The 27,345-nt window shown below is 57.9% G+C and overlaps 1 protein-coding gene across 1 annotated transcript in view; it reads right to left on the reverse strand.

Moving 5' to 3' along the window:
• The window catches only part of ADGRB2 (adhesion G protein-coupled receptor B2), a 56,390-nt gene extending 32,761 nt beyond the window's left edge, over positions 1-23,629 (reverse strand). The window contains exon 1 of the mRNA XM_068172628.1: positions 23,534-23,629. The gene's annotated coding sequence lies outside the window, so the exon portion shown is untranslated. The remainder of the gene's footprint in view (positions 1-23,533) is intronic.
• Positions 23,630-27,345: the final 3,716 nt, after the last annotated feature.

The raw sequence follows: 27,345 nt of genomic DNA on the forward strand, positions 1-27,345 counted from the left end.
ACTCCCCACCCCAGAGCAGGTAGGGGGGAATCCAGCTATTCCCAGCTCCTGTGGGGGAAACTGAGGCAAAGGGGCAGCGCCACGGCTGTGGGAGGTGGCAGCGGCAGAGCTCGGAGCCGGCAGGGCCAGGTGACGAGTGGTGGCACCTGCGGGACGCTGCCTTTGTCACTCCGCCAGCAACCCGGGGCATAAACAAGTGCCTGACATTTCCACACCGCCGCCAGGCCCTCGGATTAAAGCAGAACATAATTAGCAAATTAATCAGCAGACAATAGCCGGGGATCTGAGGCTGCCGAGCTGTCACCGGCTCCGCGCGGAGCTGACCCCGGGCATGTTCGGGGCCAGGCGAGACGGGGATGGCCACGACATGTTGTCCCGGTGTCCCTTCCCTTGGATTTTCCCGTCGGGGCAGGGGTTAACCGGGATTCCCTGTCCCCTCAGGAGCCTGGGAATGAAATTTCCAAAGGGCAGCTCCTTCCTGTGGCTCAGCGGGACACAGGAGACCCGAGGATCAGGGGGAATTTGCATTCCGCTTATTAGACACCCTGCAAATACGGGCGAGCCTCGTTCAAACACATTTGGGTGATAAAATGATATTGACTCTGAGTAATTAAAAATCATTTCCATATTCAAATACGCCTGATTGAGGAGAAATAGCTTCCCTTTAATTGCCTGGAGGGGAGCGGAGCAACTTTCGGAGCGTGCAGCCCGGTAAATGCATCTTCGCTTGGCAGCGTGCGAAAGGCCCGGGGAGGAGGAGGAGGAGGAGGGGAGGAGGAGGAGGAGGAGGAACGGAGGAAGCACACGGAGAGTGAGGTGAGGGTGTGACCCTGCCACCCGCGAGAGGCTCTTGTCTCTCGGGTCCCCAGGGATCAATCCCGGAACAAGGCACTCCTTCCTCCCCCTCACCCAGGGGGAATTCCCAGGAAAATGCCCCCGTGGCAGCAGGATTCCAGGCTCGGGGTTGCAGGAGCAGCCCCCAGAATCCCTGTGCCTCAGGAGGGGATCCTCTGGGTCATCCTGCTCATGCCAGCACCGGTGGGGACAGCCCTGCTGCACCCCAGCTCTGTCACCAGCCCCAAACCCCCCTTTCCAACCCCCCAGCCTGCCACCAGCACCTCCCCGAGTGCCACCACACTGTCACTGCCATCGGTGTCCCCGCAGCAGCAGCGCTGGGACAGCGAGGCCGCCGGGGTGCAGAGCTCTCCCAGCCGCCTTCTGGAGCCCCTCCAGCTCTTCCCTGTGGGATTTTGGGCTCCGCTTGGTTTCCTAGGGAAACCGGGCTGCAGCTCAGCTCAGCCCCCGCACACGGGGGCGTGCAGGGGAAACGGGGGTGTGCAGAGAGGGATGTGGGTGCCCCTCACCCTCTCTGTCCTCTCCCAGCTCTCCCTGGAGCCTCCTGAACCCCGAGGAAGGGACTGGAGCAGAGTCCCCACTCCTGGGTGTGCCTTGAGCAGGGATCCCTGGGGATGATGCAGGTCCTGCATCCCTGAGGATGCTCGGGTGTGCAGGGGGGGACCTGGGTGTGCAGGGAGGGACTTGAGTGCCCTTCACCCTCTGTCTCCTCTCCCAGCTCTCCCTGGAGCCTCCCAAACCCCCGAGGAACAGACTGGAGCAGAGTCCGCACTCCCGGGTATCCCTTGAGCGGGGATCCCTGGGGACGATGCATCCCTGAGGATGCTCCGGTGCCACCCGGGGATGCTCAGAAGCGGGCCCGGCCTTCCCGGGGCTCGGAGAGAGGTAGCAGGGGGCAGGGCCCGGGCTGGCCCCGCAGGCACGGCCCTTTCCACACTCCATTGCCCCTGGAACAGACTGGAAAGTGCCCCCGCTTTGGTCCCATCGATCCATCCCCTCGCTCCCTGGGGACAGGGACCGCGCTGTCCCATGTCACCCACTGCAGGGGGCACGCAGGACACCCCCGTGGGAATGTCCCCAGTTCCAGGTGTGGCTCTGCAACACCTTGGAGAGCCAGGATGAGTGGGAAAGGGAAGAGAGGAAGGTGGGATAGGGGCCAGGAGAAAAGGGGAAAAGGGAGAAGGGTCAGCCCTGCACAGCCCTGGGACAGCTCCAAATCCATTTGGATGAGCCTCCTGCTCTTCCAGCCCTGGGTTTGGGAAAGGCAGAAGTGCCACCACCATCAGCCTGGCCAAAAGCTGCCCCTCAGGGGCCTCCCAGCAGCCAGGTGCTCCCTCTGGGACCAGAGCATGGAGGAATGGACAGGAAAAGTCTCCTTCAAGAACCCAGGCTGGGCTCCCATGGATCTGGAGGAGGCAGAGAAGGCAGGGACTGGGAACCAGGATGGGCACAGGGACACCAGGGACACCGGGGTGGGGAGAGGAGTGGCTCAAAAACGGCCTCTGCCTCCTGCAGCTCCCAGCCCGGCCTGTGGTCAGCCCTGAAGCTCCCATGGATGATTTTCCAGGCAGGATTTCCCTGATGGACCCAAGGTCCTTCCCTCTGAACATCATTCCTACTCGGAGCGCACCATCCCAGCTTCCAGACGAGCCACGGGGCACAAGTGCCCCCATGAAGATTTTGGAAGTGCTCTTTTTTGTATAAACCACATCAAAATGCCCTAAAAACCCATCCAGGAGAGCCCTTTGTGCTCCCACAGCTCCGGGAATCCACAGGGAGAATCGGGATAACTCCCAGGAATCGCCAATTCCTTCCAGCCCTCTCATCCACGTGCTCCAATCCCAGATCCCCGTCCAGGCACCCCGTACTGGGATCACAGTGGGAATGGGGTCACACCCACGGGACCCCCCCATCCCGGGGCCATCCCCTCCCCCAGGCTGCCTCTGCTCGCCGGGGAAAAGCGCGGAACATAAAGCTGGAGCTGGACGGGAATTAAAGCGCCATAATTAAAGGAAAAATTTTCCAGCATGCTGAAGGCAGAAGAGGATCATTGTGTTTGCCTCCCACATCCCAGATGGATGCAGACAACACCAGGGAGCGCGTGGAGAGAAGGAGAGGAAGGGTGTGAGTGAGACCGGGACGTGTGTGAGCAGAAATTGAATTTTTATCAGTTCCTATGTAGATTGTGTTTATTCATCTGTCTCCTCTCCATCTCCCCCTGCATCTCCCTATTTCTTTGACAAAATTACTTTCCTCCTTTGGCCTAATTTTGTTTGTACAGATAGCAGCTGCTTCCTCCCGTTCTGGCAGAAGAAATATCCCGGTAAATGAGGTGTTCCATGTCCCTGGCACAGGTTGGAGAGGCTCCCCAGAGCTCCTGGCTCCTGCAGGGACACAGCTCCATCCCAAAAATCCCCCTCCTGCTGCTTCCCCCGGCTCCTGCCACCTCTCCTAGGGAAGCCTTGGGGTGGCAGAGGATGGTGAGGTGTCCCCAGGTTGTCCCAGGTCCCCAAGTGCCACCATCCTGCTAGGCAAGGGGTGCTGCACCCGTAGGGAAGCTCTGCTGATCCATATTGAGTGTCCTGCCACGGGAGATGAACGGAGCTGGGATGATCAGGAATAAAAATATAGGAAATTTTTTCCCAAAAAAAACTCATTCTTGGCAGGACCTGTCACTCTCCCTCTCCCTGGCTGGCCTGGATTCTTTGGGAATCTTGAGGAGAGACGTTCACATGAGCCTCTGGATGCTCCCAAAAAACCCGGACCCCAAATCCCAGGGATGATCCCTGGCTGCCGCCAGGAAGAGCCACCACCCCACCCCCAGAGTAGGGACAACCCCACACCGGGCTGAGCATGTTTCTCCCATGCCCAAACCACCCCAAAACCAGCCAGAAAACCCTTCCCGGACCCAGGCAGCGCCTGCAGGGCTTTGCCAGGGGGGTGTTTCCCAGGGAAACAGAGGAAGAGGAGCCTCTGGAGCGTTGCCTGCTCCACCCCAATCGCTTTGTGCTCCCTGGCACGAGGGAAACTCGATGGCGCGATGGATTTTCCCCCAGGGCCCGCCATGAAAAATGGATGGAATTACTCATGCAAAGTCCCGCTTGCACGCAGGGCTTTTGTGAGGACATCAAACCCCGCGCCGTTTGTCGCTTGTCACTCCCTTCCCCGCGGCTCGCACTTTGCTCCCGTTTATTTTGGGGATTTTTGGTTTTTTTTCCTGAATTCTCGCAGGTCCCAGCGGGGCACGGCCCCCAAATCCCCCCCAATGCCGAGGGGGAAAAGCCCTTTTTGGGAAAGCAGGGGAGGACCGGGATGCTCAGAACTCTCAGCAGCTCCTGCCAGCTCCCTCGCCATTTCTGAGCGGGGCAGGAGGGGATTTGGGAGCCCGGCTGAGGGCAGGACGGTGCCAGCAGCACCCACAGCTCAGCCGTGCCCTCGGTGCCCTCTGGGGTGTCACCAGCTGCCGCCAGCGCTCGGATCCCGGCGGGAGCGCGCTCCGGTCCCGCGGGCACGACACGTTCCGCAACATTGCCCGGTAATTGCGGCTCCCAAAAAGCAATTACGGTGCCAGCAGCCCCGCGGCGGCGGAGGCGACACGTTATTTATTCACCCGGCGACGAGGTGGCAGCCCTGGAATGCTGCTGGCACACCGGGGACAGGGCGCTTAACCCCCCCGTCAAGTGGCCGTGACGGTGACATTTGGCACAGCCAGCTCCGTGCCCTGGGGCCGGGACATCAAATTCCACCGGCCGTGCCTCAGTTTCCCTTTCCTTGCAATGATCCCAGCTCGTGGCGCCTCCCTGCATGCAAAGCTCGAGGAGAAGGAAAGTTCCAGCCGTTCCTAAAGCCAGCCCGCGGTGGGTTCTCCGTGGGTTGGGTGACAGCAGCGGGGTCTGTCCTCCTCACTCAACCCCAAACAGGAGGGGATAACCCCAAATATGGGGGTGTAACCCCTGGGTTAACCCTAAATAGGGGGGTTTAACCCCAAATATGGAGTTTTAACTGCTGGGTTAACCCCGAATAGGGAGGGAGGGATAACCCTAAATATGGAGTTTTACCCCAAATAGGGAGGTTTAACCCTAAATATAGAGGTGCAACCCCCAAATAGAAGGAATTTAACCCCAAATATGGGGTTTAACCCCTTGATTGACCCTAAATAGGGAGATTTTAACCCCAAATAGGGAGATTTTAAACCCAAATATGGGGTGTTTCCCCTGGGTTAAACCCAAACAGGGAGATTTTAACTCCAAATAGGGAGATTTTAACCCCAAACAGGGGAGTTTAAGCCCAAATATGGGGTTTTCCCCCCGGGTTAACCCCAAATAGGGAGATTTTAACCCCAAACAGAGGTGGTTTCACCCCTGGCAGAGTGATTGAAGCCCCTGCCCGGCTGAGGCCCTGCTCCATCGCTCCCACCGGCAACAGAAAGTTTTCCTGCCGATGACAAAGCTCCATCTGGGCTTTGAGACGGTGAAGGGGAAAGAAAAAACAAGAAAAACCAGCGAAACAAGGCAAAACCCAACATTTCCCTGCAGGAATGCGGTGTCGGAGTGAGAGATGTCACTTGGCTCCGGCAGATTTTGTTCATTTCGACTCCTGCCATCAGGGCAAATCCAAACATTCCACAGCCGCTGGAATCCCCGGGTGGGAACGGGAGGGGTCTGGATGGGTTTGGGAAGGAGAGAAAAACCTCTGCTCTCCCTCCATCAACATTCCCAGCCTACAGGAGGAGGCACAGGATGAGCATCCAGCTTGGAGGGGTTTTGGGGACGCCATGGGAAGGCAGTGGCAAATCCCATCCCACACTGGGACCAGGAAAAGCTCATTTATCCACTGGGATGGAGGCAGAAAAGGGTCGGTTTGTTGGTTTTTGGGTTTTTTTCCTCAACTGATGGAGCAGTTTTGAAACCTTCTCTGCAGTGAGACGCGATGGAGGTGACACGTTAAGTCACCCAAGCGTGGCTGGCAGAGCTGACAGCTCACCCGGGCAGAAAACTGGGTGGCACTGGGGGCACTCAGCCTTCCCCAGCAACCCCTGCATCCCATCTCCTTCCTCCACCCCAGTTCCCTCATTCCGGGTGGCACTGAGGGCACTTCCATGCATCCCATCCCCTTCCTCCATCCCAATTCCCCCATTCCGGGTGGCAATGGTGGCACTGGGGGCACTTCCCTGCATCCCATTCCCTTCCTTCCCATCCCAATTCCCCCATTCTTGGTGGCACTGGGGGCACTTCCCTGTATCCCATTCCCTTCCTTCCCATCCCAATTCCCCCATTCTTGGTGGCACTGGGGGCACTTCCCTGCATCCCATTCCCTTCCTTCCCATCCCAATTCCCCCATTCCGGGTGGCACTGATGGCACTGGTGGCACTTCCCCAGCAACCCCTGCATTCCAACCCCTTCCCCCCATCCCAATTCCCCCATTCCAACTGGCACTGGTGGCACTGGTGGCACTGGGGGCACTTCCCTGCATCCCAATCCCTTCCTCCATCCCGATTCCCACATTCCCAGGAGAGCCACGTCCTCCTAAGGGGACAACCCAGGGAGGGCTACCCCGGGCACGGTGGGGTCAGGGTGGCACCGCTGGCCTCGGAGCTGGCCCGGAGCAGCGCACGCAATTAGTGAATTAATTATCGAGCGGTAACGGAGATTTCATAGCTCGGAGCTGTCACATCAGCAGTGTTTTGTCAACCGAGATGACGACTGGTGGAATTATTGCTGCGGTGCTGGGGCTGGGGAAAAAAAGAGGAGAGAGAGAGACTTGCAGGGAGAGGGGAGGATAAAAATATAAAGGGAAGAGATAGGGAAGAACAAGATAAGTGGGTTTTGTTGCTAATGGAAGCTGGCACAGGGACAGAATCGCAACAATTAGAAGACAACACGCTACACTACGAGTGGCTCTGAATGATCCTCTTAATTAACCACGAGCACAAAAGGAGCCCCTGCCCACCTCCAAACCCGGCGGCGCTGCTGGAAGAGCAGCCACGGCTCCGTGAGGACGCCCACGGATCCAGGCCGTGCCCAGCGGTGACACTAAAAGAGCTGGAGACGCTCGGAGAGCAGGGAACGCTCAGAGCCGAGGGCACCGACCCGATGGGGACACCAACAAGAGCACGCGGTGCTCCCTGTCCCCTCCTGCCACCTCCCAGAGGGACCCCGTGCGGGGCTGGCGCTGCTAAAGGGACACGATTCGCCTTCCCCACCCGCCCCGGTTCCTCTCCATCTTCCAGGGCCAGATTTAAGCTGCGTATCCAGCGCGATGTAAAAATAACACCCCGCCCTCCCACTTGGGAAATTGATTCCTTCGCTTCCCACCCGGCTCCGGCTTTAAATATCCCCATTTACATGCAGATTGTGCTGCCGCCCTGCACCGCCCGGTGCCGAGCCCGGGGGTGGCTGCGGGGCCGTGCTGGCACCTCATCCTGCTGCTCCACCCCGTCCCGAGGCAGCGGCGGAGCACCCGGCGGTCCCCGATGCTCCTTGCCAGGCTGGGAGGTGACACAGAGCGGTGGCACTGCCAGGGAGTGCCACCCTGCCCGCGAAGGGAGCCGCTTTTGGGTCTCATCCCAAACCCAACCCCCCAAATCCCATCCCTCCAGTGGGCCCCGGCTGCTCCCCCGTCCCCAGCACGAGGAGCAGCAGATGCCAGGGATGGGAGGGGGATGAGGAGGACGTGGGCAGCCGTGGCTGTGCCCTACTTTTCCAGGGCAAAATCTGGAGAGGGGAAGCGGAGCTGTCGTGTGAGCGAAGGCAGCATCTGCGCCGGCTGGCAGAGCTCACACCCACGGCCCCGAGCCCTGCCAGCCTCCCCAGCGCGACCCACGGGGACAAACCAGGCCAGGGGAAGGGGGACAGGCGGTGTGGGCAGGAATTTGGGGCTCTCCCGGATCTCAGGGATGGGATAACGCCCGTGGAGCCGGGGATGTGGGAGAGCAGCGGGGCTGGGATCGGCGCTGGCCGCGTGTTGTAACTTCTGAGGGGAGGGAGGGGAAGGATGGGTTTGAAGAAGCCGCCGCAGGGCTCCCGGAGGGATCCTTGCCAGCTTCTCAAAGTGCTTAATTCCTTCCCCTTAATTCCTTCCCCTCGGCAGCCGCTGGAGCAGCCGAGATTCATGGCAGCGCTCCCGAGTTTTCCCTCCCTCGCCGCGTGAGGAGGGATCGAGGGAGCTGCGAAGCTTCTGCCTCCACCAGAATCCAACCCCTGCCTCGGGACAGAGCTTGATCCCCCCCAGATTCCTGCCGGGGAGATGCTGAGTGCAAAGCCTCCCCCCGGCATGGAATGCCGAGTTCCCCCCCGGGTGACCAAAGGGAGCTGGTCCAAATTTGGGTGGAAAACCCCAGGATTTAGAGGAGCTTCTGGAAAAAGGGTAATGGGTGCCAAGGGGAGTTCATAAACCCATCCCATCCCCCGGCAAAGCTCCGTGTCCCAGCATTCCCTGATCCCAAACGCCTCCCCGGGCTGAGGTTGGCAGGAAAATCATCATTGCTGCTGAAAAGAAGGAGGCAACAGGGCGAGCACAAACAGCATTTACATATCCTTAATTCTATTTTAGCACCTCTCGGGCTATTTTTGTCTCCGCAGAAACACAACAGGAGTGCAAGGCCAGAGAAAGGGCAAGGAACGGCTCGGAATGTGGGACAGAGGGAGAGAAAATAAATCCCGGGCATGGGAAGGGCTGGGATCTGTCCTGCTTTGTCACAGCCCCCGGCTCTGCCCGTGGCCCTGGTTTGTTCCTCAGCTGGGCTGGACACAGGGACACAAACACCACCGAACACCCCAGTCCCGCGTGCGGTGCGGCAGTGAGGAGGGGACAGCCAGCACATCCCGGCTTTCCCTCGCTGCCTGGCTGGGAAAAGCAGCGGGGAAGATCCAGGAGCAGGGGGGACATTCCCGGAGCCGGAGGGGACAGGCCAGGCCCGGCTCCGCAGGCAGCATCCTCGCCCGTTGCCAGGACAACGGGATGTGATGGAGCCACCTCCTCCAGCAGGGCCGGCTCCGGGATGTTGGGATGTGCGGGCCACAGCAGGGGGCAGGTTTGGGGTGCTGGGGGAGTCCCCCAAGTCTCGGCTCCATAGGAGAAGCCCCCCAAGAGCCACCTGCACCCAGCGGGCATGGACAGGGACGCGGCCACGAGGCACAGGAGGAGAAGAGCAGGATGGAACCCGCTGGGACAACCTCAGATCCCGGAGGATCAGCCGAGGCACAGCCCTGGGGCCCCGCTGCCACATCGCAGCAGCGCCTCTGCCCCTCCACCCGCACCGGCAGGGGCCAGGGGCTGGCACAGCTTCCCCTGTGCCCCGCGGCCTCCCAGCGCCCCGGGCAGAGGAGCTGGCAACGCCCCGAGGCTCCGGAGCAGCCATAAAGGTGCAGCTTCGTTTCTTTGCTGTTGGTGCCATGGCAACCTTTCCCACTTGGCTTAATTACAGAGCCGGCTGTGCCTCCGCGGGGGGGCCGGGGGTCTGCTCATCCCTGCTCCATCCCTGCTCCTTCCCTGCTCCATCCCTACTCCTTCTCTGCTCCATCCCTGCTCCTTCCCTGCTCCTTCCCTGCTCCATCCCTGCTCCATCCCTGCTCCTTCCCTGCTCCATCCCTGCTCCATCCCTGCTCCATCCCTGCTCCATCCCTGCTCCATCCCTACTCCTTCTCTGCTCCATCCCTGCTCCTTCCCTGCTCCTTCCCTGCTCCATCCCTGCTCCATCCCTGCTCCTTCCCTGCTCCATCCCTGCTCCATCCCTGCTCCATCCCTGCTCCTTCCCTGCTCCATCCCTGCTCCTTTCCCTGCCCCTTCCCTCCTCCATAACTGCTCCTTCCCTGCTCCCCACAGCCAGGCATGAAGGACAGGAGATGGAATCCACAAGCTCCCATGGGAGGAGAATCCTCACCCAGCCCCAAAGGAGCCCCCTCAGGGAGCAATCCTGGAATGGGGCCATGCTGGGATCCCCCTGGATTGCCAGGGCAAAGCCAGCTGGGCTGGTTCCATGATGGGAAGGACCTTTTCCACCTCATGCTCTGGCTCTTTCCTGTCCTTTTCCTCCTCCTCATGCCCTAGCTGTCCCGGTCTTGCTGCTCCTCAAACCCCACCCTTGGCACTGAGGTGTCCCATCTGTTCATCCTTCCATCCATCCATGGATCCATCCATCCCTCATCCATCCATCCATCATCCATCCTTCTGTTCATCCTTCTGTCCATCCTTCTGTCCATCCTCCTGTCCATCATCCATCCATTCATCATCCATCCATCATCCATCCATCCATCATCCATCCATCCTTCTGTCCATCCATCATCCATCCATCCATCATCCATCCATCCATCCATGATTCACCCGTCATCCATCCATCCATCAGCCATCCATCCATCATCCATCCATCCATCATCCATCATCCATCCATGATTCACCCGTCATCCATCCATCCATCCATCCATCCATCATCCATCCATCCTTCTGTCCATCCATCATCCATCATCCATCCATCCATCATCCATCCATCCATCCATCATCCATCCATCATCCATCCATCATCCATCCATCCATCCATGATTCACCCATCATCCATCCATCCATCCATCACCCATCCATCCATCACCCATCCATCATCCATCCATCCATCACCCACCCATCATCCATCCATCCATCATCCATCCATCATCCATCCATCCATCCTTCTGTCCATCCATCCATCCATCCCAAAGTGAACCAGGACTCCCCAGGCTGCACCTGGAATGGTTCCAAACTCAACATTTCCCCCCTGTTCCAGCAGAAAACCAGTTTGGGGTTGGATTCTCCATGGGGGAACCTGGAAAAGCCCATTCCCGCAGGCAAGAGCATCCCAAAGTGGATCCCAACAAATCCTTGAGTATCCAAGGAGCAGGGATAAGACATCTCCATCCCCACGGGAAGCTCCCTGCTCAGGGCAGGGCTCCAGCTGCCAATCTCTTTGTAATTAATTACAATTATCTGACCCCGAGCCCGCGTGGGGGTGATGGAGCCTGGCCCCTCCGGCTGGTGGGGATTTGAGGACCTCATTGATCCCAAAATCCCTCACGCTGTGCCCGAGCCCTGTGGGAGCATCTCCCCATCCAGGTGGTGGCTGTGGGAGGCAAAGAATCCCTGGAGGAATGCAATTAAAAAAAAAAAAAAAAGAGGGGAAAAGGAGGTGGAAAGGAGCCCTCTGGAGCTGTGGAGAGTGTGAGGAATATTAAAAAAAAAAAAAAAAAAAAAAAAAAGAGAGAGAAGGGAAAATATAAAAACCCAACCCAAGCCAGCAGCAGTGCTGGGCTTCAAAGGTCACCTCTGGGCATGAATTTTAATTTCACACAGGAGTTTTGTTCATTTGTTAATTATTTTCAGATGAAAAGAGAGATATTCCTGCGGAGGGTGAGGAAAGGGCCACGGCAACATTTGAATTTCAAAGGCGAGGCTGTTTGCAAGGAAAACACAAGGGGAGAGAAGGGAGGGAGAGCTTCGGGAGGAGAGAGAGCCTGGAGAGGTCCCGCCCCGCCACGGCCTCGTTGGGGACACCGAGGGCACGGGGGCTCCAAAAAAAAAAAAAAAAAAATCCTTGGAATTGCATCCTGATCCTCTTTCCAGGGAATATCGTGCACACCATGGAAACACATCATGGGCTGGGGCATCCTGTGCCTCCTCTCCCCTCCAGGGAATGGGAACACCCGGGATGTGCCCTGACCCCAGGATGCGGCACAGGATGTTGGGAAGTTCAGGAATGATCCCAAAACCAACCCCAAGAGGGATTTTTTTGCCTCTCCATAGGTTTTGCAACCCCAGGAGGAGGAGGAGGAGGGAGAAGAGGAAAGGCTGTTGGAAAGATCCAGGCAGGAGAGAGCAGGGAATAAAGCAGGGAATGCTTTTCCTCCTCCTCCTTTTAGCTTTTAGGGCAGTGTTTGCTTTTTATGGAGCCACACATGAAACACAACCGGGTGAATTCAACCTCCCCCCACCATGCCGGGGATACAGCTGGAATTCCCAGCAGTTCCCAGCATCCTGCACCCCAAAACTGCTCCTTCTGGGATGAACAGATCCTTGGGAACCCTCCTGGATGGAAGGGGAAGGGCCTCACCAACTCCCAGCCAGGCAAATCCCTCCTGACCCACCCGGAATTTCTCCTTCCCAGCTTTCCTCTCACAGCAGAGCTGGGAATTCCCAGGAAATCAGCCCCCAGGAAGGGTCCTGCCCGCTGTGGGAGCACCGGCGCACAAACAGTGACCCCACGGATGGCAAAAACCAAGTTCTTGTCCCATGGATAAAGCAAATATTTCCCTTTTCCAGATAAAAGCGTTTATCCCACAAGAAGGGGTGGGAGGGAGGAACCCCAGGGGACAGGGAGACCCTCAACCCCCAGGAAATCTTCCCTCAAACCCCCAAATCCTCCCCACCGGCCTGTGCCTCAGTTCCCCCACCCAGGTGAGCACGAGGAGCTCGGGAAGAGGAAGATTAGAGCGAGGATTCATCCTCCTCTTCATTTCCCACTGGAACTGCCCGGGGGGGGGATTCCGCTCTCAACTCCTCAGCCCTGCCAAATCCAGGGAAAAGTCCAATTTCCACAGTTCTGAGCCCGTCCTGATCTCCTAAAACCAAGTGATTTTCAGCCTGATCAGGAATTAAATCACGGCACCTGCGATGGAGGAGCGGACGGGGCTGCAGGGGATGATCCCAAATCCCTGTGCCACTCCCGCATCATCCCCGCAGTGGGATCCCAGCGGGATAGAAAGGCAGGAACACTCACAGATACCAAGAACCCCCAAAATCCTCACCCCGCATTATGAGGCCATTCCCGGAGCTTCCCTTTCCCAAAGGATTAGTGTCCCACTCCATAAATCCCTGGTTTCACCCTTCCCTGTGGGGTCTGGCTAATAAGGCAGAAATAAAATGATGGGTAAAGTTATTAATGAAGAGAAGCAACTCCCTTCTGGCAGCACAGGTTTGGAGATTCCCAAGTGAATTCCTGCTGGAATTCCAAATCCCTCTGGCGCCGGGGCTGGCAGTGCCACAACCCCGAGCTGAAGCCACCCGCTGTCCCCACCCCCGGCACCTGCGCTGAGATCGCTCGGTATTTTGGTATTTTTATGTGGCTGCAAGAAAACACCGAGCGGAGTTTGCAAAGATCGGCCACATTTAAATGCAAATTGCGTTATTTCTGTCTCGGGGAAAAAAAATTAAAAAAAAAAAGCACGTCATTAATACATTTTGTGCAATTTAGAGAAATCAGTGGCAATTATTTTTTTCGCAACGAGCCATTAGCCAACTTTCATTCGAAGGGGGGAGTGGGGAGAGGGGAAAAAAAAGAAAAAAAACTCTCAAGGAAATCATTCTGTGACTGACACATTTCCTCCCAGGTCTTCGAGCTGCCTGCTCATCCCAGGAATAATTACAAAGGGAAGGAGCTAAAAGTACTTCCAGGAGGCGGATGTGCACAAAGCCAAGTGTTTTTCCAAGGGGTTGATCCAGCACGTGCATGCTCAGATCAACAGGATGGGATCTGGGGGCTCTTCAGGGATAATTTTAGGTTGGGAGAGGCCTTAAAACCCATCTGGTTTCACCTTCCACTATCCCAGGATGCTCCAAGCCCCATCCAACCCAGCCTTGGGCTCTTCCAGGGATGGGACATCCAGGATTTTTCCTGGATCTGCGAATACTGAGGGTCCAGAAGCTTGGCCATCATTTCCTGCTGTTTGTGCCCAGGTGCTGAGGGGTTTGGGGAGGGATTTAAAGGATCAGGACCGAGGCAGGGGGTCTCAGGTATCCAGGGGGTGCCAGCCTCTGGAATTGTGATCTCCCGCCTGCTTTGCTGCTAAATGAAAGGGAGCAGAGAGGAGGAAAGAAAAGAGCGATCCGTGGCGAGATTAAAGGGAAAAAGGACAAAAAAAAAAAAAAAAAAAAAAAAAAAAAAAAAAAAAAGCGCCCGCTTTTGTTCGGATTCCTCGGGGTGAAGTGAATTTCCATAATGCTGGAAGTGCTCATTAAGCGTTTTTAAGTGACAGTCCCCACCCCCGGAGCGCTGCAGGGGTGGCTCTTTCCCCACCAGGAACGAACTTTCCAGGCTCCTCTCCGGGGTGGGATTTGGGATAAATCAGCGGTGCCAGGCTGCCAGTGCCACTTGGGCACAACCCCGGCACCATTCCCGGCTGATTTTCCTCATCCTCCCTCCCTGCTCACCCTAAAACAGAGGCAGCAACCAAAGCAAAGAGCTCCCAAACCCCCCAGAAACAGGTGGGGAGTGACAAAGTCAGAGCCACCAAGCTCTGGCGGATATCCCAAGAGACATCGGAGCTCTTGCAATGCCACCTTTCTGCTGGATAATTCAGGAAAATTCCTGAATCCTCCTCCCAGGGCATACGGGAGTGGAGCCAGCAGCCCCCCACCCTCAGCACCCAGGGGCTGGTGGGGTCACCTGGGCCTGGCCCCGATTCCCAGTGGCCTCCATCCATCAATATCCATCGATATCAATCAATATCCATCAATATCCACCAATATCCATTTATATCCATTTATATCCATCGATATCCATGGATATCCATCAATATCCATGGATATCCATCAATATCCATGGATATCCATCAATATCCATCAATATCTACCAATATCCATTGATATCCATTTATATCCATCTATATCCATCAATATCCATCGATATCCACCGATATCCATTGATATCCATTAATATCCATTGATATCCATTGATATCCATTGATATCCATCAATACCCACCAATATCCACCAATAACCACCAATGTCCACTGATATCTAACAATATCCACCAATATCCACTGATATCCATTAATATCCATTGATATCCATCACTATCTGTCAATAACCATCGATGCCCATTAATATCCACCAATAACCATCAATAACCACCAATATCCACCGACATCCACTGATACCCATCAATACCCACCGATATCCACCAATACCCATCAATATCCACCAATAACCATCAATAACTATCAATAACCACCGACATCCACCGCTATCCATGGATATCCCAGGCTCCCACTGTCCCCAGTGTCTCCCTGCCCCTCCTGCAGCGGCTGCAGTGGGGTGGGCACCCCTCCCACGCTGTCCTGGCGTTCCCAAATCCCGTCCTCCCCACAAATCCCCAAGCCCATCCATCGCTGCCTCCTCACCCCCGCCCCGCTGCCACCCCCTGGGCCGGGTGACGGATGGCCAGGGCGGCCAGGGGGTGACCAAACCCCCCCTTCCCAGGAGGAGCCGGCAGCTCCAGGCTGCTTTTCCCGGGATAATCCTGGCTGTGGTGACGGTGATGGATGGGCGCTGCCGTCCCCGCTGGCCCTTTCCTATTGACTTTTTTTTTTTTTTAATACACATCATAACCCCGGCAGGATCACAAACACCTGGATCAGCACAGGGAATGGATGAGGAGCATAAAACATCCCCGGGATGAATGGAAAAGGGACGCTGAGCATTCCAGCAATGGGGGAACAGCAGGATAGGGGTTGGACATCAGCCCTAAAACCACCCCAAAACGCGCCCAGGTGTGCTCAGGGGGCGACAGCACCCCTACAGCCACAGGACACGGATCCTGCCTCTAGCAGGAATTAAATCCCAGCTCCTGGAATTGTCACCTCCCTCCACCCCAGCACAACCAAATCACTTCTCACCCTCCCAGAACCGAATCCTGAGGTTGTGAGGGGTTTTTTGGGGGTCCCCGGGGGGTGTCCCCGCTCTCCACGACACCATTCCCGGGCTCTCCAAAGGATCCAGCTCCTGGCTCCGGGTGAAACACATTTTAAGGGCCATAAATTCCCCTGGGTTAGCTGCGGATGCTTAATCAAAGCCCCGTGAGTGATCTCCTCTCGGCTTTTAGGAGCTTTTTTCATGTCCTTTTTTCGCTCCGATATGGATCCAATATCTCCCGCAGCGGCCAAGGCCATAAAGATAACAAACGGGGTAATTGCGGCGGGACTTTTATGGGTGGGAAAATACAGAAAAGCACAAAGCAGCCCTGACAACTGTTTTTGGGGATGCTGGGGGAGACTCTCCTTCACGGATCCAGCCATCTCAGCTCCTTTTTTATTTTAAAAATCACAGTTTTTAAAACGCCTCTCTGTTGCCCCATCTCTGGGCCGGAAAAAGGCCTAATCCGACACCCTTGCTCATCCCGACGCTTTTCCCTGAGAATTCCTTGCGCTTCCCATCCCGCAGGAATGCCAGTTCCTCCCCACGCCATCCCATCTCCATCCCTGAGTGCCGCAGGAGCCCTGGAGCTCCGGTAAGCCGCTCCCTGGATGAGGCTCAGCGCTAATTAAAGCACCCCTGACTACAGCTCCATTACAATTAACAGACAATTAGCAGCACAAGCTGGCGCGCGGGAGCGACGAGCAGGAGCTGGCAGCGAGACAAACTCGCTGTCCCTTCCCGGCGGGATGGCTTCTCCCGATGGGATTTTGGAGATCCTTCGGCTGGGAAACTCCAGCTGCACTCCCGGCACCAAAACAACGCTGGAGCTGCTCCACCACACCCTTCCCTTATTCCTTTTTTTTGCCTTCCCTTCCTTTTTTTTTTTTTTTTTCCCCTTCCATTTCTGTTTTCCTCTTCCTTTCCTTTTTCCCCCATTCCTTCCATTCTCTTTCATTTCCTTCCTTTTTTTCCCCTTCCCTCCCTGTTTTCCCCTTCCCTTGTTGTTTTCCCCGTTCCTTCCCTTCTCTTTCACTTCCTTCCTTTATTTTCTTCCTTCCTTTTCCCCCCTTTCCCTCCCCTCCCTTCCTTTCCCCCTTCATTTTTTCCTTCGTTTTCCTTCCCTTCCTCTTTTCCCGCTTTTTCCCTTCCCTTCCCTGGTTTGTTTTTCCACTCCTCATTCCTAAATTCTCCACGAACGAGGCATTAAGCTGCAATATCCCGCTAAATTGTCCTTGTTCTTCCCTGGGTGCCGCCCTGCCGGGAGGGGACAGGACCAGCCGGGATGGTGGCGGGCGAGAGGGAGCCCAGATTTCCTGGGAAATCTCCTTTTCCAGGGGATTTGAGCCTGGGGATGGACTGGGACACAAACCAGGATTGGGGATGACCTCGCCCCAGCAGCACGATCCCAACATTCCCATTCCCAATCCTCGCCGGAGCTCTGGGATTCGGGATTCCTCCTTTCCCTGCATCAAGCCGAGGATCCCGCCAGCTCCTCGAGCAGGCACGATTACCAACAATTCATCAAAAACCACAACACAATCAACAATTTAGCAAAAACCAAATTTTCCCCCGCCGCGCTCTCCCCCCTCCCCACCCCCGGCTCCCCGGCGGGTTCTGGCGGGGATCGGCCGGGAATGGCTCGGCTTTCCCTGGATCTTTCACGCTGATTCCGTTTGATCCTGCCTCGCCGGGGTCCCGGCGGAGCTGGGGCTGCGAGAGAGGCTGGGAATGCTGCCGGGATGCTCCCGGAGAGCGATGCGAGCTGACAGCGCCGCTCCCGAGGGATGCGGACACCCGCGCCGGGGAGGAGAAAAGCGGGATGAAAGGCTGGGAAACGCGAGCCCATCCCGGCAGGGCATTAATCCCTAAACACAACCAGCGCCTGCATTAGCGCCGGTCCCTCTGGGGCTCTTGCGAGGCTTTATTTGATGGCTTTAATTAATTTATCGCTGCGCACACGGCTCAGTGCTCCTTGGGGCTCGTGGCAACTCCGTGGGAGCTCAGGGATGACTCCAAGCTGTCCCCACAGCTTGGCTCCCATCATCCACCTCCTCACGTCCCCAGATCCCAGTGGCCCAGTTTGGTGGCCCAGTTTGGGGACCACGGGGTCCCAGGCGGGGACAGAGCCGCTCGGAGCTTCCCACCATGGGCTTGACCTTCCCCAAACAGGGCAGGAAATTCCTCCAGCCCCACCCTAATCATCCTCATCCCTCTCCTGCCAGGCAGCACAGCTGGGCCTGTAAATCCACCCCAACCCACCCAGTCCTGCTCGTTACCTTCATTAGGGTCTCATTAGGGTCCCAACACTTCGTGCTGACCCTAACTGGGTGGCTCTGTCCCTGCCCCGTGCTGGGCTCAAACCCCAAAACGTTGAGGGGACGGGGATCCATAAAGGACCAGGGATGGAGCTGGGGCCACCGTGGGCTGTGTGACATCCCAAATTCCCAGGGGAACGGCAGCTCAGCGTCACCCCTTGTGCTGTCCCAGCAGTGAATCCATGAAGGGAACAAAGCCACAAAACCCCCGGGGCCACCTCAGAGAGGGACAGGGACAAGGACGGGGAGAGCGGCGCTGCGGAGGTGGCGTGGTTGTGTTTCTGTCACAGCAGGGGGGAAATAAAAGGAAATAAAAAGCATTTCTAAATGATATCATTTCTCCTGCCAGGCTGGGAACAGGAGCGAGGCGGCTGCAGGTGACAGCCGGAGCCTCTGAAATGCCAAAGCAGCCGTGACACCAGGCTGGGGTCACCTCTGTGTCCCCAACCCACAGATCCACTCCCCATCGGCCACCCCGGAGCTCTCGGGGCTGCCCCCAGCACAGGGACCCGCTAGGACTGAGCTGCACCTCGTCCTGGCAGCTGAGACTGCCCAGTGTCCCCGGTGTCCCCACTGTCCCCTCTGTCCCCACTGTCCCCTCTCTCCCCGCTGTCCCCTCTATCCCAGCTGTCCCCTCTGTCCCCTCTGTCCCCTCTCTCCCAGCTGTCCCCACTGTCCCCCTTCCCCGCTGTCCCTGTCCCCTCCACCGTCCCGTTCCTCATGCTGGCAATGCCAGGAGGAGGCTGCAGAGCAGGGATGCGGTGAGGGACGGCTGAGCGAAGGCAAAGGTCCCAGCCTTGTCACTGTGCCAGCACCAGGAGCATCCCAGAGCACATTTATGGCTCCCATCCCTCCTCTACGCATCCCAAAGTGCTCCCTCCCACCTCACACAGCTTTTGGAGGGTGATAAATCCCCAATTCCCATGGGATTGGTGGTGGCCACTGCATTTGGCCATCCCAAACCACATCCCGAGCCTCTGGATGTGACAACTCCCCTCACCCCATCCCAAATCCCACACCCCCGTGGCTGCACACCCTCACATCCCAAAACACACTCCTGGGTTTTCCTCACTTCACCCTCGTTCCCACCAGCACTCCAGAGGAAAATGGGATGGGCCCCTCTCCCTCCTGCCTCCCCGAGGAGCAGCAGGCAGATGTTTGCTCGGTGCCAGTCTGCATCCTGCTGGATTCCATAATAATCTCAATTATCCCAAGCTTTCATCCACGGAGCTCTGTGTTCCCCGGGAAATGGAGATGGATGGAATCGCTTTGCTGCCAGCCGGGGGGTCCTGGGGACACCGGGCTTGGTGACAGATGGGGAGGTCACAGAGGTGGAAGGGGTGGGGACAGGGGCTGGATTCCCTCTGGGAGTTGGGAAAACGCTGCAAAGCTCCTTTCCAGCCTCAGCTGGAGGGGATGCCCTGAGCTCCGGGAAGAGCAGAGATTCCTGGAGACATCCCGGCTCCAGGCTTGGGATACCTGGCAGATGGACGCTGGCACCTCCTCGGCAGGACATTGTCACCGTGTGTCACCTGGCTGGAGCATCCCTGCCCTGGCACTGCTCCCTGGGGCTTCCCTCTCCCTCAGGGCCGGCTTTGGAGTCGGGAGCGAGGGTGAGATGGGATGAAGGTGACATCATTCTGAATCTCCCCTGAAAAGCCAGATTTTTCCCAGGGCATTGTGCTGTCCCTGCTTCCCGGGCTGCCCTACAAGGTGGGGGGGATCCTTTTTTCCCATTTCTGTTCCTATTTTGGCAGTGCTGGAGTCAAGTAGCTCAATTAAGCAATAACTGCCTCTGTACAGCTGCCCACACAGCCTGCGGTAAATAATTAAATGCTGAAATAATCCAGCAGATGGGAAGCAGCATGGAGAGGGATCCGGGAGGAATCCTCCCTCCTGCCCGCCTCATCCCTGGCCCTGACACAGCACCGGGATACAGAGCCACGGAAATATGGGGGAACACCTGGAGGGGAAAATCACAACTCCCACCACGTGTCCCCCTCCCTGAGGCGGCGGCGGGAGAAGCAGAACGTGAGAAAAACATGATGGAAAATTTTATCCGAGCCCTGCTATTGATCTGGAGGCGAAGCACATCCCTGAGCCAGCCCGCGGCTCCTCTCGCACATCATCCGCATTTTATCGGCTCCAACTCAGAGCAGGAGCATTGTTGAGAGGCCTAATTAGCAGTACTGATAGATAAATATTAATTCCAAACCCTCAGGAATGAAGATCTGGCTTGGAGCGTGGAGGGCTTGGCACGGGAGCCTGTCCTGGTCCTGAGCGTGGTGCAGCCACCAGAGTGTCTCTGCTGTCCTGGCAATTCCTGGCACGGAATTGGCACCACCCCTGTGCCACCTTCCCTGTCTGCTCCCAGGGATCCCCACAGCCAGGGCAGCAAAGGCAGTGAGAGCCTTTCCAGAGGCTGCTCCAGCCCCATCCACCTCCCAAAGAGTGAAGAGAGCCCCACCAACCCTTTAATGATCCCTAAACTCAGCTCCTGCCATTCCAAAGGGCCGGCAGGAGGAGCTGGATGTGGGCAGTGCCCACGGGATGTTGCTCCAGGGCGATCCCAGCTCCCAGCAGGCAGCCGGAGCCTCCTCTCCATATTCACATTTCCATCACATCCTCCTCAGACAGCTCCACTCCACTCCACTCCACTCCTCCATCTGCTTAAATGCCACCTCCGAGAGGGATTGGCTCGGAACAGCTTCTCCCCTCCTCGCTGGCTCCTCATTCTCCTCCTCAGGATTTGCATGCTTGATCCCGGGAATTCACCAGGCCTTCGCATTTTGTGGGGCCAAGCAAAATGTATCAGCCTGGGGATGGGGCAGAGGTTGGCCTCAAAAGCTGAATTTCTTCATGGGAACAGCAGATTTTTGGCTCCAGAAGAGCCCGGGAAAAGCTGAGGTGTCCGATCCCAATGTCACCCACTTGGGGACATCCCAGGGGAGGGTTCTGCCGCAAGCTCGAGGCCAGCAGTGATTTATTAGCAGTGATGTATTTTCTGAATGTGAATTGAATCTCAGCTGGGAACAGATTTTCCTGCCAGATCCACCTGCACGGCACCTGGTGAATCACATTGGAAAGCGATCCCGGGAATCAGATCGGGAAATCGATCCCCGAGACACCTTCCAGATCCTTATCTCCGTTATCAGCTCCCGGCCAATTCCCGAACAGCCCTGAGCTGAATCCCACACTCAGCCCAGCTCCATGGGGCAAAGCACAATCCTGGACTGAACTGGGATGCACTGGGATGCTCTGGGTCTCTCCCCAGCCTGCCTGGAGGTGCACACGAGCTCCTCAGCGTGCTCATTGTCCATGGATCTGCTGTCACCTCCGATGGCCCCACCCTTTGGCCAAACCCCGTTTTTGTCACCTCCCAGCCTCTCCTTTGGGGACCCCCACGCCTGTCCCCCCCTCGCTTTGTGCCGGGAGCGCTCCGGAGGCGGGGGGACAGCGCAGCTGCTGCTGGCAGGGGATGTGACAGGGTGGCACAGCCCCTTCCCCCCCCGGCACGCTCTGTCACAGCGCGTTTTTCCCGGGAGCTGCTGAATAATTTGCATCCGCCAGGACGCAGCTCCCGGGCCGCGTCTGTCAAAGTCGATCTGCGGCTCGCTGCCTCCGGAGATTCCAGCGGGATCGCGGCGGCATCCGGGCCCACGGGCAGAGCTCCGGGGCACAGCCGGGGTGGCACCGGCACCTTCCCCAGTGCAGCCCCCAGGGTGTAAATCCTTGGGAGGAAGGCAGGAAAGAGTCACCAGCTTGTGGGTGACACCAGGACAAGGTGTCCCTGTGTCACTTCATCCCTGGGGTGAGCTGTGGTGATCCAAAGGGGTTAAACACCAGTGTAGGAGTGTCAGCCCAAATTCCAGCATCAGCCCATGTTTCCCTGAATTCCAGGGGTGCAAATTCCTGGGAAGCAGAGAGGAAAGAGCCACCAACTTGTGGGTGACACCAGGACAAGGTGTCCCTGTGTCACTTCATCCCTGGGGTGAGCTGTGGTGATCCAAAGGGGTTAAACACCAGTGTAGGAGTGTCAGCCCAAATTCCAGCATCAGCCCATGTTTCCCTGAATTCCAGGGGTGCAAATTCCTGGGAAGCAGAGAGGAAAGAGCCACCAACTTGTGGGTGACACCAGGACAAGGTGTCCCTGTGTCCCCTCATCCCTGGGATGAGCCACGGTGCTCCAAAGGGGTTAAACACCAGTGAGCATCAGGGGTTAAACACCAGGAGCATCACCCCAAATTCCAAGTCAGGCCCCATTTTCCTCCACCCAGAGATTCCAATCCTTGGGAGGCGGGAAGGAAAGAGCCAGCTGGTGGGTGACACCAGGACAAGGTGTCCCTGTGTCCCCTCATCCCTGGGATGAGCTGTGATGATCCAAGGGGACACAACACCAGTGCAGAAGCATCACCCCCAATTCCAGCATTAACAGTGCAGAAGCATCACCCCCAATTCCAGCATTAACTCCCTCTCCCTGAACGCCAGGGATGTGAATTCTTAGGAGGCAGAAAGGAAGGATCCACTCGCTTGTGGGTGACACCAGGACAAGGTGTCCTTGTCCCCCATGGATGGGGACACCCCTGGGATGACCCGTGGTCATCCAAAGGCATTAAATACCAGTGCAGGAGCATCACCCCAAATTCCAGCATCAACCCCCTTCTCCCTGAACCCCAGGGGTGCAAATTTTTGAGAGGCAGAAAGGAAGGAGCCACCTGCTTGTGGGTGACACCAGGACAAGGTGTCCTTGTCCCCCATGGATGAGGGACATGCCCGGGATGACCCAGGGTGCTCTGAGGGGATTAAACACCAGAGCAGGGACATCACATCAGCCACCATCTCCCTGAACCCCAAGGAAGGAAGCTCTTGGGAGGCAGGATCCCCAGCTTGTGGGTGACACCAGGACAAAGGTGTCCCTTGGGGACATCCCTGGCATGAGCCACGGTGCTCCAAGGGGACTGAGCACCAGCACAGGAGCATCACCCCAAATTCCAGCCTCAGCCCATGGTGCTGTCACCAGCTGGGGGGGCTCACTGTCACTGTCGCCGTGGGAAGGGGCCAGTGGCTGCTCCTGGGTGTCCCCTCGGTGGCAGCTGCCGATTCTGTGACATTCCTGTGCTCCCGGGGAGCCTGGCTTTGTTCCCTGCACAAAGGGAGCTGCCAGGGAGGGTGACAGCCCCGGCTCAGAGGGATCAGCGCTGGCTGCCAGCCGGAAGGAGCACGGCAGCTTTGTCACCACGCGCGGTGGCACCGGGCCGGGCTGGGACACGGATGGAAAGAGGGAAGAGCCAGGGGTCTTCCAAAGGGGCTCAGCCCCCCCGGGGTCATCCCCGTTCCTCGCTGATCCCCCTGAGCCCAAAACCGCCCCAAAAATCCATTTATGGGGTGCACCTGCCCATGTTCCCCCAGGTTCCTGACCTGGAGAGGTGAGGGGACAAGTGTGACAATGGGGACACGTGGGGGTGGTGACAGCAGCGCCAAAGCCCCTCTGGGGTGGAGCCAGAGCTTTTCCAGCTCTGCCAGGACCCTGCAGGCTCCGTGGCACAGCCAGACCCGGCACCCAGGGGACCCCAAAGCAGTGTTGTGACCTCCAGGGCGCTGTGACCCCCCTGTGCCGTTCCCCCGGGGCAGGACACGCTGCTGTCCCCTCCCTCAGCTCCACCCAGCTCCAATTCCGACCTCTGCGACCCCCGGGACCCCTGACTCACCTTCCTGCCAGCCCTCCTAAATCCCAGTGAGCATCTCCCGGGCTCCCGGCTGCATCCAGGCGCTCCATCCACGGCCTCCCCTCCGCTCCCAAACTTCCCAATTCCAGGGGAGTGGGGGCTGTTCTCACTTTGCTGCGCTATCTATAGTCCCCTCTATACCTCCAAATATAGATTCTATAGCTCCCAGCTAATCCCTCCGCAATCATAAAGCCATTAAATTAATTAACCGAGGGAAAGACAGGGAAAGGGCTGGAGCCCCCGTGAAGAACAGAGAGTTTGGCATTTATTATTTATTATTTATTATTTATGTTATAAATAATACCTGGATTCACGGCAGGTCAGCCCCAGGGGCTGCCAGCCCAGCTCTGCTCCACGAGGAGCAGATCCACAAATCCACCAGGAAGGGCTGAGCCATCATCCCAACCTCTGCTTCTCCAGCTGTTCCAGGTGGGGAACGAGGCAGGAGCAGAGCTGCAGGTGCTGGGATCTGCATTTCCACGCTGGATCCAGCGCATGGGATGGGTGGGAGGGCGGCGCTGAGCCCCGCACCCATCCCCGTTTTCCCGGCTGAGAATTCCAGGGGTGGGCAGGGAGGGTGTGAAGTGGTGACGATCCAGGAGCGCTGCCAGGAGCGAGGGAGCCGCGAGCGGGAACAGCCGCAGGCTCTGGATGAGCCCCTGGATTGGAGGGAGAGCTCGGCGTGGGCCGATCCCTGCGTGTTTGCAACCAAACCCAAGCCCGGCTCGGCTGCTTGGGCTTGGGGAATGTCGTCACCCCGAGCTGGCCATCCTTGGAGCCTTCCCAGGGAATCGGGGACAAATTCGGGGTTGAATTTGGTGGGGGAAGGAGCACCCAGGTGGAGAGATGGAAACAGGGAGAGATGGAAATGCTGCGGATCCGCCTCACCTGGGCTTCCTCTGTCACCACGTCCACGTGTCCCCATTGTCACACTGTCCCCTCATCTCTGTAGGTCAGGGATTGGGGGAACATGGGCAGGTGAATCCCATAAAGGGATTTTTGGGGCATTTTTGGGCTCAGGAGGCTCAGCAAGGAGCGGGAATACCCCTTTGGAGAACCTCTGGCTCTTCCCTATTTCCATCCGTGCTCCCAGCTCAGCCCGGTGCCACCACGCCTGTGACAAGGGGCAGGGACAGAGACCACGGAGCAGCTGGGAATGCCAGGATTGGGAATGCCAGGATGGGGAATGCCAGGATTGGGAATGCTTCCCTCTGATCCCCCCGGCTGATGGATCGCCTGTCTGCCTGCAATCCCCGGCCGTCACTCAGCCTCTAATCCTCAGCCCTGGCGCATTCTCCTCGCTGACAAGGAGCTGACACGGTTTTCATAGCACTTAATCAGATCTTTAAATTTAATGCCCCAATCGGCTCCATCTGCAGCGGCCACTCCGCCCCGGCCGAGCCCGCAGAGGTGGAGGGCGGCAGCAGGGGGGAAATCCCTCGCTGGAATTTCAAGGATGGAGCTCTTCGCAGCAGCCAGAAGCTCCCAAAAAAATCCCAGCTGGGCTCCCAGCGCTTCCCAGGCGGTGCCATTTCTTCTCCTTCCGTGGGAATCAGCGGGGCGTGGTGGCCTCGGGGTTGGTGGCATTTGCCCCGCGCTGTCCGGGACATCCCAAACCCCTGGATGCGCAGGAGTGACCCCAGTGTCACAGGGACCCTGCAGTGGAGCAAATCCCGTGGTGACACCGGATCAGGGCCACCGTGGAGGTGACAGAGGAGGTGACACAGCCTGGGATGAGGGGTGGAGGGACAGGGCAGGGAGATTGGCTGGGATGAGGGAGAGGAGCAGCGGGAATGGCCACGGCGGGGACCGGGGACATCCAGGCACCTCCTGGCAGCCAAAGCCAAGCGCTGGGGGAACATGGGGGTGATGGGCTCCATTCCGGAAAGAACATGGAAAACAACGGGAATGGAGAGCCAGGGGAGGGGCTGGGGGTGGGCACAGGGGTGGGCACAGGGAATGGCGTGGGCACAGGGAATGGGATGGACACAGGGAATGGGATGGGCACAGGGATGGGATGGGCACAGGGAATGGGATGGGCACAGGGAATGGGGTGAGGACAGGGATGGGCACAGGGATGGGATGGGCACAGGGAATGGGATGGGCACAGGGAATGGGATGGGCACAGGGAATGGGGTGAGGACAGGGATGGGCGCAGGGATGGGATGGGCACAGGGAATGGGGATGAACACAGGGAATGGTATGGCACAAGGAATAGAGTGAGGACAGGGATGGGCACAGGGAATGGGATGGACATAGAGACTGGGATGGGCACAAGGAATGGGGTGAGGACAGGGATGGGCACAGGGATAGGATGGGCACAGGGAATGGGATGAACACAGGGAATGGGATGGGCACAGGGAATGGGATGGGCACAGGGAATGAGATGGACATAGGGAATTGGATGGGCACAGGGAATGGGATGGCACAAGGAATGGGGTGAGCACAGGGATGGACACAGGGATGGGATGGGCACAGGGAATGGGATGGGCACAGGGATAAGAATGAGCAAAAAGAATGGGATGGGCACAGGGATAAGAATGAGCAAAAAGAATGGGATTCACACAGGGAATAGGGATGAATACAGGGATGCAGACAAGGCCGAAGCAGCTTCCCAGAGATGTGGGAGCTGCTGGGATGCAGCCAAGGGCTCCCACCATGCCCAGCCAAGGGCAGTGTGTCCATGTGGAGCACTCAGGACTAAAGCCAGCAGGGTGGCACCTCCTGCTCGCCTGGCTCAGCTGGGATTCCCAGCACCCTCCCGGGTGCCAAATCCTTCCCGACCCCGGGCTGGCACCTCCCTCCTGCCGCCAGCTCGGCTTTCCACTGCAGAGATCCAGGGAATTGGGGGACAAGAGCGATTTTCTCCCTTCACCTTTCTTTGTACTTCTATGCTAATGACAACAACGGGAATTAAACCTCTCCCGAGCAGCAGAACAAAGGCCTCTCTTGAGAGGAGATCAGCGTGACTGAGCTGGAATAACAAACCCTGGAGCAACTGGAGCAGGAGTAGAAACGAGGAACAGCGGGGTGGGGAGCACCGTGCACCCCTGGAGAGCTGGGGCTCATCCTGGGTGCCTCACAGCCTTGTTACCGCTCATCCACGGCAAAAATCCTTGGGAAGAAACCTCCGAGCCCTGGGCCAGCCGGCCGGAGCCGGAGCGTGCCGGCACACACGGATGGGCAGCAGCCCCCTCGGGCCCCCCTGCGCCCGGCCCAGCCCTCACATGCCGCGCTCCGTGCGGGAAGGCGATGGCCCGGGATGCTCCAGCCTGCCCTACATTCCATCCCTCCTAAATAGAGCAGCCAGGTGCTGCCACCGCTCCCGGCTCGGCAGGGACCGGGGGGCCTGCCTGGGGGGCTGCGATGGTGCTGGGAGATGCTGGGATGGTGCTGGGGTGATACTGGGATGATGCTGGGGTGATACTGGGATGGTGTTGGGATCATGCTGCCGCTGCCCGGAGGGGACGGAGGAAGTGGCACCGATGTCACCGCAAACGTCAGCCCTTCCTCCCTGGCAGCTCTTCCTCCCTGCCGGCTCTTCCTCGCTCCTGCGCTCGCTGCCCTTTTGATCTCCGCGTTTTGTTCTCACCTCTCCCTCGCCCCGCTGCGAACTGAGCAGTCTCTGGGCCACCGGTGCAGCCTCTGGGCCACCGACTGGCGCTGTCCTTGCCCTCACTGTCCCCTGGCTGTCCTCAGGAGTGATCCCGCTCCCTCCCTCTCTCCAAAATCCTCTTCCCTGGAGCCAGCGCCGTGTACGACCTCCCTGCACAGCTCCACAGCGCGGGACATCC

Source organism: Anomalospiza imberbis, chromosome 25, assembly GCF_031753505.1.
Source record: "Anomalospiza imberbis isolate Cuckoo-Finch-1a 21T00152 chromosome 25, ASM3175350v1, whole genome shotgun sequence".
In the NCBI taxonomy this organism is placed as follows: Eukaryota; Metazoa; Chordata; class Aves; order Passeriformes; family Viduidae; genus Anomalospiza; species Anomalospiza imberbis.